The 11,629-nt window shown below is 33.4% G+C and overlaps 1 pseudogene; it reads left to right on the top strand.

The window, feature by feature from the left end:
* The first annotated feature begins 233 nt into the window (after positions 1-233).
* LOC148876128 (cuscuta receptor 1-like) lies at positions 234-3,331 on the top strand (annotated as a pseudogene).
* The last annotated feature ends 8,298 nt before the right edge of the window (positions 3,332-11,629 follow it).

The raw sequence follows: 11,629 nt of genomic DNA, 5'->3' as shown, positions 1-11,629 counted from the left end.
TCAGTATACCCCCCTGCCTTTTGAACATTAATCGTTCTTCACTTGACACCCTTGCCTTATTCAACATGAAAACACTCCCAGCTGGTGTTCTAGTGTAACGTTTGATCCCATAATTTTCAAATAAACCAATCATATAACCTTATTTGTTATGCAACTCTATGCAACGCCACCAATCTCAAACAATTGACTCTGGACAATAGTGGAAATCTATGGGATCATCCTCAGCTGTACTAATGGGTATATATATATATATATATATATTGAACATCTTTCTTTCTATCTGAATCAATGTTTTTAAAATCGGACTGGAAAAATTGGAAACCAGTCACCCATTTCACCCTAGAGTCTTTTTTTTTTTTTTTTTGCCAAAAATTGTTGATTTGGTCAATGAATCATTGACTCAGGTGGTTAAACCATTCAAATCATCAATCCGGCTAATAATTTTTTTTTTATTTTTTTTCATTTTTATCAGAATGGGCCATCCATTCGATTCAAACAGTCAGATCATTCGATCCAAGAACCAAACCCCTGAACAATCATGTTAGGTTCGATTTTAAAAACCTTGCTCTGAATGCCATAACTATTTAGCGGCTGTGGAAGCAATGATAATGTTTTATGTTAGTAATAAAATTCATAAGACTCACACCTTTGACAGTGAACCCATGAACTTATTACTGACGAGAAATATTATTAGTTACACAGCCAGATAAACAATCATTACCTCAATAATCCAAACTATACATACTATCTGTCTATCTTTATTCCCATCCAGCTAGCTAGTTAGCCATAAAATTTTAAATTTATAATATATAAATTAATTATCACTTCATCTAATAAAACATTATATATTTCTGCAGCCTTGTGCAAAAAAGCAAGCAATCTCAGACAATTGTACTTGCAAAATGTCGATCTGGGTGATGGAAAGCTACCTGTAGGATGTCTATCTCATAATCTCTCGTTATTGGAAATGCTTGGTTTATCATACGATCATCTCGATGCTTTACCACTCCCAGACAATTGTACTAAATAATCGATTGTATTGTTAGCTAATTGCTTTAATTAATTGCAGAATTAACTAGATGTACGAATGTCAAGGAATTGTATGTAGGTGATATCGGTCTCACCGATCAAACCCTACCTTCAGGCCTATTCCAAAACCTCTCCTTGTTGGAAAAACTCGACTTATCACGCAATAACCTGAAACATATCCCGACAGGTATCCATTTCTACTTATTTTTGTTTATCCTTCAATTAAATTCATTTTCAAGCTTTCTCGATATCTAAAAAATTGCTTTGCTGAAATATAATAAGGACATGTGCCATCTTCTCATACCAATTAAATTTTCCTAGCCTTGCATTTATGACTCACAAATATATTAATAATTATTATAAGCAAACATTAGTTCTCATTTCCCTATTTTCTTGTAAACGAGGAAAAGCCTAGGCACATTTGAATGATTAAGATGCTAGGAACTAGCCCAAAAGGGACGACCATGGGACCATTTAAAGGGCCCAAAAGGAACATTAGTTCTCATTTCCCTATTTTCTCATTTATAACTCGCAATATATATATATATTGTGTGTATGTTGGTTGAGATTGCCTTGAGATTTGAACTTGATTAGAATTGAACTCGAGTTGAGCCTATTTGAACTTGAGCCTAAAACTATTTGATTAAAGCTTGATTCAATTGTACCCTGATTGGATTTCTTCCGATGGAGTAGTCTCAGAATAGAGAATCAGGTCATCTTTCTATAAAAATTAACAAGATGACATTGATCAATTTACATAAAAAGTAAGCTCTCTAATTTCACATTCTCTTATATGATTGACGGCTAATGCCTCCTTGGGGACAACCTTTGCTTTGCAGGGATATGTCAACTAACAAACTTACAAGAGTTGAATCTCCAAGGAAACATGATTGAAGGCAATGTTTGGTCTTGTCTGAGAAAAATCAACTCCTTGGAAGTGTTGGATCTTTCTCAAAATCAAATTGCAAATGATATTCCCCCTTCAACAATTAATAACTTGACATCACTAAGAACACTTGATCTTTCTCATAGCAGGCTTTATGGAACACTCTCCTTCTCTATGATTGCCAACTTGTCCCAGCTTAAACAAATTGATCTTTCAAACAATTAATGACCGATTATGGATTGAAACAGAATCACCATCTTGGGTTCCTTCTTTCCAACTTGATGTTCTAAATCTTGCCAAATGCAAGCTCAATAATCACCACCGAAATATCATTCCTAGCTTCATTTCAACTCAATACAACCTAAGTGCTATACTTTTGTCTCATGCCTCACTTCAAGGCACCATTCCTTCTTGGCTGTTGTATAATAAAACTTCACTCTAAAAGCCAACTTCCTACCAACATTCGTGAGCTCCTTCTACAATTAGCATATTTAAACATCTCTAGCAATAAACTTGAAGGAAACATTCCTGGCTAAAGATGCCTTTATAGGTGAAGTGCCCAGTGGATTATCCCAAAATAACAGTGTTTTATCACAGTTGATCCTATCGAACAATGAGTTGAATGCCATGTCAAGGCTTTCCAGTATGTGGAGTTTAACCAACTTATGTCTTGATGGAAACAACATTGCAGAACCTATTGCAATCAATGCATCAAGTATCTCGTCTCTAGCTGTGCTTGATTTGAGTAGGAACCACTTGTCTGGCCATATAGAAAATTGGTTGCCAATCATCCCAAATCTACGCATGCTTCTCTTAAGAGAAAATCTTTTTCAAGGCCCCATCCCAACATCGTTTTGCCAAATGCAACAATTAAATGCCTTGGATCTTTCAGATAACAACCTATCTGGGAGCATACCTTCCTGTGTCAACAATATTACGCTCATTGAACTTGTCCCACAACCTTCTAATTGGTCACATTCCTGAGTCCTTTCAAAATTTGGAACAGTTGGAGAGTTTGTATCTTTCTCTCACAACAACCTAGATGGAATCATTCATCCTCAATTAATTCAACTCACTTTTCTTTCAACTTTTAATTTGGCCTTCAATCACCTATCTGGAACAATCCCTTCTCAGAACAATTTTCTTACATTCAAGGAGGACAGTTATATTAGTAATCAAGGACTTTGTGGGCCACCGTTAAAAATGAATTGTTCGATGTTGGACAATCCATCACCACAGCCCCACCAAAATGACAACGAAGAAGGTTTGATGGAAAGAGACTTGGTTTTTTATTCATGGATGGCTATTTGTTGTACATTGGGCTTTTGCGATGTTATTGGACCTCTTTTATTGTTTAGGAATTGGCGTAGGAAGTATTTTGAGATGATGGATGAAATTTTTAATTGGTGTTCTTAGGATTTAAATTTCCTATAAAATAATTAATTCTTCAAATGACCATCAAATTAAATATTATATGTTGGTTTGTCAAAATTGTAAGGAATAAGAACAAGTAAAAATATCCATCATTTGATGATAACAAGTATGAACCCTATTCATATGTATTTTCTTGAATCTAATGTTTCATACATTACTAGGACAGGTAATGAAGTTGCCATGCACGTAGCATAATTGTCATTTCTTTGGGTAAATTAGAAAGACCCCCCTTGTACCATGGGATCGATTAGTTATAACATTGAACTCCTCTTGCTTGCTCCAATAGACCTTGCAAATTTCTGGCTGGATTCAATATTCAAAAAAAAAATGCTAACGGTTTCTTTCTGATAGATATAAATTTATGGTTTCATTTGGGTTTTTTGATTTATTGGAGAAATGAGTGGATAATTTTTATCTTTTAAGATGAAGAGACATTAATTTCAATGAAATGAATCAAGAATTGAAAAAAAAAAAATCCTATGCTAGTGAAATTATTCTTATTATTTTAGCCATTTTGTTTGGAGAAAATGGAGGCATTTTTTTTGCCAACAAGGTTTAGAAGAAAATGGCAAGGAAAAGAAAGTAAGGAAAGTTCAAGCGGACGTGGTAATTTAACATATCCCATCATTTGGGTATTTGTTATAAAGCAAAGTTCGAAGGGGTATTTGTCATTGATCCCATGGTACAAGGGGGTGTTTACTTTTGAGAATACTTGCTAATTGGTCATGTTAAACGGTACAGGAATTGGCGAAAAAAAACCTCAAGAAAAGGTGACTCTAGATCTCCCACCCACGTCTACCCACAACACATTACCCCCCGTGCATTGGAAACATCTCCCTGTGCATAATACTATGTATGAGGATAAGATGTTCTCCACATGCGGTTGCAATAATATGTAGGTAAATGTGGGCAGAGTTACTGTGGGCAGGAGATGCACATTCAGAAAAGCCAGCTTTACTTTTTGTCATTTACAACTTTACAAAACATGAAACTCACCTGGATGCTAACCATACAAATTATCAAATCTAGAATATTCTAAGTGAAAGACATATAACAGAATTCTGTTATTCTAATAGGTTACTTCTCTCATGAAAAGGTAAAAATATCTAGATAGCCCAGTTTGTAAGGATTATATGTGGGAACTAGCAGGGACCTATGCAATTCGTGGGCTTTATTAAGCAAAAAATAAACAAAAGAAATACATAAGAGTAGACAATTTTTTATTAATATATTTATTGTTATGCATATAATAAAAATTATTTATTAATATATGTATGTATATGTATATATATATAAGCTCGATTAGGCTTACGAGCCCCATGGGCCTGGCTTCATTAGGCTTGAGCTCAACTTGGTTAGCAAACGAGCCTATATATTAGTCTCAAACTCGGCTCAAAGCTCGGTTTAGACCAAGCCAATTTGATCCTTTCACATGTCAAGCTCAAATAGCTTATGAAAAGTTTGATTCGTTTCCACCCTTAGGCTCAACAAAAGAGAAGTTCTCCTAAACGATATATTAGCATGTATAACCAAAGCTACAGATTGCTTTTTAATAGTTGATACTTTAATGAACATTTTTTTTCTTGCAGCAAAGTTGCTAACCTAATAGCTATAGTAAGTTTCCTTGTTGTAGATATAACATACTTCTTTTGTGGGATTCATTTATTTTAATCATTTGTACTAATTTGTGATAAATATTGTTTTCATGCAGATAATAAGCAAGTTAACCATACAATAATTTAGAGATAAAATTGGTAATACCTCTATTATCACCCACACGTCTTACCATTTCACTAGTAAGAATAACCGCATGGTCATTCAAGAGGATAGAAGATCTCTTCAAAAAAATGTTATTGCATCTAACCAAAAGTGGAGATTGAATTCCAATGGTTGATATATCATTACACAATCTCTCATACAACATGGTTGCCTTCCTTATAGCTCAAGTAATTCCTCTTTTTATACATACATTGAGCTTCTTTGACAGGATTATCATCCTTAGATTTTCAATCATTTATAGCAATTTGAAACAACTGTTTTTCATGTTTGGAATTATTCCGTTCTCCTATAAACATGATATATTTTTAATGCTATGAGTTAATTTTATTAGGATAAAAAAGGAATGGATTTCATAAATTAATGTTCATAAATCCTATGTAAGTTTGCTATATTTTTTTGTAGTATAATCACTCTAAGATCTCAAATCTCTTTAGCTAATTTATAATTAATGTTTCTCTTGTCTTCAATTCATATTATATTCCTAACTATATAAGCTATTTTAATTGAATAATAGCTTATTTAATGGTAGTTTTAAGCAATTTCTTAACGATAATTCAATGATAGTTTTTGGAAAAATTATTGTATAGTAATTGCTAAATAATGAAGGGATAAAACAATAAATTATTGATAATTTTTTATAACCTTTATTAAATGTTGATATATCAAAATTTACAATTAGTGGATAGATAATTTCTAATGATCTTTTATGATAATTTTGTATTGCCAATTCTACATATTTTTTTATGATTTTTGCTTAATTATGGTAATTTTATAATTTCTATTAATTTATTGTATTTTTTATAATTTATAGTCAATTTCTAGTAGTTAAAGATAATTTCTAATAATTTTTTTTATATATTTTGATTATTTCTAGTAATATACAGCCAATTTGTAGCTACTTTCTAGTAAATAAAAGATATCAAAATTACTGAAAATTGTTGTTAATTTTACTAATTTTTGGAAAATTATTGTTAATTTTGATAATGTTTACTAATTTTCTGATATTTTTATAATATACAATCAATTTCTAGTAATTTTTGAAAAGGAAAAACAATAACTAATTGATATTTACTAATAATTTATCCTTAAATAAATAGAAGGAAAAAATAATAAATTATAAAATTCTATTAATTTATAGTCAATTTTATAGATAATTTATGGTAAGTAAAGATGTAAAAGTTACTGTAAAATTATTGCTAGTTCTACTAGTTTTTTGTGAATTATGATTAATATTGGAAAATTTTAACCATTGTTGTTAATTTATAGTACTCTTTTAATATATAGTTAATATACAGTCAATTTCTGATGCTTTTATAATATATAGTCAATTTCTAGTAATTTCTAAAATGAAAAAAGCAATAAGTGATGGATATTTACTAACAATTTCTCCTTAGTTAAGTAAAAGGAAGAGACCATAAAGTATGAAATTCTAGTAGTTTACATTCAATTTATAAATAATTTCTGATAGATAAAGTGTGAAAAAACCATTAAGTACTAGCTTTTGCAACAATACTTTACATTTAGTAATTTAGCTTAGAATCGAACATAAACACATTGAGATCATTTGCAAAAACCATGGCTACTAAGTGCAATTGTCTAGGTTGTGACTGGTTTAGTTTGAACTAGGTCTATGTCATCATCAAACTTAAAATCAAGCCCGTCTAAGTATGTATGTACTTTTACATACAGTTCGGATTTGGGTTGTGATGGGCTCACCTAACCCACTATGCTCTCTATTCATTGTTTTCTTGTGTGCTCTTCTGATTGCAAAAATAGAAACCTTAATTTTGACGTCGCAAAAATGTCTACATCTCAAAGGTCAAGGGTCAAGTAAAGAAAAACTGTTCTAATGTTTGTCACTTTTCTACATGTTTCGCATGCCTGTTAACCTAGTTGTTGTTGTTTTTCCTTAGTTTGATTTAATAATTGATTACTTAAACATATCTTTGTTTTTGTGAGTGAGGCTCTATTTATGATTGAAATAGTATTTTTTTTTGTCGGAAATTGTATGGTAAATAATAGCTTTTCTTTCTATACTTAGTGTTGAGGGTGTGATTAGGTTTTGGAAGGAACTAGAGAGCAAATTTGTAGTCCACATTACCTTAAATTATTTGGCCTTCTATAGTTTTTCTTGTTGAGTGGGATAAAGGGGCTAGATTGTTTGTTTTCCCTATTAGAAACTAGTTCTAGTGAAATTAGTTGCATGTATCCATTCATGATTGTTGTATCATGATGTACATTAAGGCTCAGTTTGGAACGAGTACAAATGCAAATATGTAGAGTGCAAAACCTTATATTTTGTGTTATTTTGTTGGTATTTGCATTTGTGCTCCTTTCAAACTAAGCCTAAGGGTGCTACCCACCTCGCACTCACTATTTTTACATTAAAAACCGTATATGGCCTCAAATTGTAATATTTAATATTTTTATAAATAAAAATTTTAAAATTAAATTAAATATAAAATAATACATATATTATTTGTAGAATATAATTATACATTATTTATTGATAAAATATGTGTTTATATACATATATAAATATATGTATCTATGACTATATATACTTCCAAAAAAACTATATATATACTTGTATAGAATGATGACATGGCATGGTTTGACCTGTTTAACTCGAACAGTGGAACCAATGACCCATAACCAAAGGTAAAAGTGGTCTGGCCTCTAGGTCAATTTTTAAAACATTGAATTAACCATATTAAACAAAATAAGTGTGACAAAGAATAATTATTTCTACTGATGATAGAAATAAAATACCCAACACAATATAGTTGTTTCCATTTTTGGTAATGAGTCAAAAATTCAACCTTTCTGGGTCAAATGCTTAAATCCTTGATGTCATAATTAAAAATAACAACAACAACAACAACAACAATAATTAAAAAAAATGAAAACACACAAAAGTATAAAAAATACAAAAAGAATGCTAAAAGTTTTGGAAACATATTATTTACTATAACCATCATCATAATAAAAAATTGCCACATACAAAGCACATGCACACTTAATAATTATTCAAATAGATGATTGTTCCATTATTCCAAATGGATGGATGGATTCCCAAAACCCTTCCACATTTTGTTACAACCATTGTGTAGCACTCCAATAGAGAAAACTCGGGTGGATAAACGACAAGCTCCATACCCTAAAGAATCAATCCAATGATCCCTTCCCCATAATTTTGTTACCTTAGTTGTTGGGTATCAAACCAATCCTAACCAATCGGTTTACACAAGGATACTACGCTAACCTTCGTTATGTATGAAGCTCAAGTGAATGAAAGTTGCCACTATGTTCCAAGAGGCCAAAGCAATACCAATGGGGATGTAATTATGTTACCAAATGTTAGCACCCGATTTTGGCTTGGTCTGCCGCCTGAACTTCCAATTCACCCCAAATCCCCTAATCAGACCCTTTTGATCTATCTGAAACACCCCAAACCCAAAAAAAATCCAAATTTCACCCTGAGAGCATTCAGATCCACCGTTAAACCCGCCCGATACCTATCTGATGGCCCCGATTGATCCCTACCTACACATCAACCACTAGATCAGACAAAACCATTATACCTAGAAGCTCCCAAGACATCTATCCATGAAATTTAAACTCAAGATTCCTTTGTTTACCCTTCCATCAAGCAAATATTTCATTATGACGCTTCTCATTAGCCTGAACACTCAGAACCCAGATTCCCTTGATCTTGACACATCCGAACTGATTAAACCACACCATTAAAATCTAGATGCATCAAAATACTTGCCTATAAATTTTCAACCCTAGATTCCCCCATTTTCCCTTCCATTAAGCAAAGATTTTGTTTTAAAACATCTCGTTGACCCAATTTCCTATGATCTTGACTCTCCAAGACTAATCAGACATCACCTTCATATCCCAAACACCTCTAAATACCCACTTATGAAATTTCATCCCAAAACACCTTCATTTACCCCTCCATTGCACCAAGATTTCATTTCAAGGCTCTAGATTAACTAGATTATAAATCCACCTAATCCCAGTCCAGTTGGCCCAATCTAAACTTACCAATCACCTCATACTACCCAAAAACCCAACCCTGTGAAATTTCACCCAAAATTGCCTTTTTTTTTGCCCCTTAATAGCATACATATTCCGTTTCGAGGCTCTAGATTAATCGAATCAAGCTCTTTCCAGATCTCTTAATCCGGGCCCAATTAATCGATCTAGAATGCCCAAAAACTTCATCATGCCAAATTTCAATCAAAACTACCACCAATTTACCCACCCATCAAGAAATATTTTATTTGGGCCAATCTCATTGGCCCATACATGCAAGACCCCCCTCCATAGTCGAACCTCTCTAAACCATCTGATCGTTGACCAAAACCCTCTCATCATTGAACCAAAACCCTGGTTGATCACATGGACAAGTTAGACCCAAATTCACAAAATTACAAAAATTACCCCCATATTTCATCAGATTTATACAAATGCCACTATCGGTCTTCAAAATGGGCTAAGCGCTTCATTTTCGCCCCAGGGGAGAGAGAATCGAAAAGGGGAGAGGGGGTCGAATTGGATGCACTGTTCATCGTCATCTACCTCTTTATGAGAACAAGGCAGTGGTGGCAGCAAGTGCTACTCCTCTATTTTTCCTTGCCTTCGAACGCCGCTCACCCTCCGTTATATTCTTCTCTCTTCCATCCTCTTCTCCTCTGATCTTTGGGATTTCTTAGCATCATTCCTGTCAGCGAGATCGAAAGATAGCAACCGTGCTGAGTTATATCATCCATTTACAGTCGAAGTATGACCCTCATTCTCAATGGAATCGGAGTCTAGGAGCTTGCTTCTCTTTACTGAATCCCTTCAAACCTATCACAACTCTCGTTAGTACACATCGATTCGATTCAGGCCAGACAGAGAAGATATAGCCCATTTGATTTAGTCTGACGAATTTTTTTTACTTGTTTAACCGGTTGATTTCTTATCTTTGACATTGTCGTAAGGCAACTGAGAAGAAGGAGGAGAAGGGGGAAAGTAGTGGAGCTGTTGGTTCAATCTCACCGAACTAGCTCCTGTAGAATCCCCGAAACCCACCGAACTAGTTGTTGGTTGGTTAAGAGTGGGGCATTATTTTTATTTTGTTTTCTGTTTAGATGGTTGCTTTGTTCTTTGCTGAACACATCTTAGTCGTTATTTTTAGTTTTCGTCCTTATTAACATTGCATTCCTCATTCTATGTTAGAAACCAAGTTCGAATCAGCGATTGCAATTTTCGTCCATAGCTATATATTACTTAATCCGATAGTTTTAAATAAAAAATTGCAATTTTCGTCCAAAGCTATTTATTAATAATAATAATAATAATAAAATATGAGTAAATATAAGTAGTTATAGTAAAATGTGATAATAAAACAACAATAAAAAGGTGATAATAAAACAACAATAAGTAGTTCTAGATTTCGAAGATTCTTGATACCTAGGAAAGGTTGCTTTGCCAAGAATAAAATGGCTTGAACATGATGAAACAATGCTGCAAGTGAATTCCTTTTCATCTAAATCTTCCTTCCTCACCTTTCCCCTTTTCCAATTTTGCCTTTCATAAAATTCTTTGTGTGCTTTTTTTTAGTTTTTATTGTTTCGTAGTTTCTTACCTCACAATAAAGAGGGGTATCTATCAACACCCGATTTTAGCTCGATTCACCGCCTAAACTTCCAATTCACTCCAAATCCTCGATCAGACCATTTTGATCCATTTGAAACACCCCAAAAACCAAAAAACCTAAATTTCACCCTGAGAGTCCTCGGATCTACTATTAAACCCGCCTGGTACCTATTCGATGGCCCCGATTGACTAGTAACTACACTTCAACCACTAGATCAGACACAACCATCATACCAAGAAGCTCTAAAGACATATATCCATGAAATTTAAACTCAAGATTCCTCCGTTTACCCTTCCATCAAGATTCCCTTAATCTTGACACATCTCGAATCGATTAAACCACACTATTAAACTCAGAACCCAAATTCCTTTGATCCTGACACATCTAAACTGGTTAAACTATACCATTAAACTTCAAATACATCAAAATACCTGCCCATAAAGTTTTAACCCCAAATTCCCCCATTTTCCCCTCCATCAAACAAAGATTTTGTTCTAAAATATCTCGTTGGCCCAATTTCCTATGATCTTGATGCTCCAAACTAATCAGACATCACCTTTAAATCCTGAACACCTCCAAATGCCTAACTATAAAATTTCATCCCAAAACACATTCGTTTACCCCTTCACCGCACCAAGATTCCATTTCAAGGCTCTATATTGAGCAGATTCAAAATCCGCCCAATTCGGGTCCAGTTGGCCTAATCTAAATTTACCAACCACCTCAGACTACCCAAAAACCTACTCTATGAAATTTCACCCAAAACTACCTTTTTGTGCCCCTCAACCATACATATATTTTGTTTTGAGGCTCCAAATTAGCCAAATCAAGCCCTTTTTAGATCT

Source organism: Nelumbo lutea, chromosome 1 (genome assembly GCF_056320005.1).
Source record: "Nelumbo lutea isolate HS-2025 chromosome 1, American lotus-T2T, whole genome shotgun sequence".
Taxonomy (NCBI): domain Eukaryota; kingdom Viridiplantae; phylum Streptophyta; class Magnoliopsida; order Proteales; family Nelumbonaceae; genus Nelumbo; species Nelumbo lutea.
Note: the sequence above shows the minus strand (reverse complement) of the source record. Positions and strands in the feature narration are given on the sequence as shown.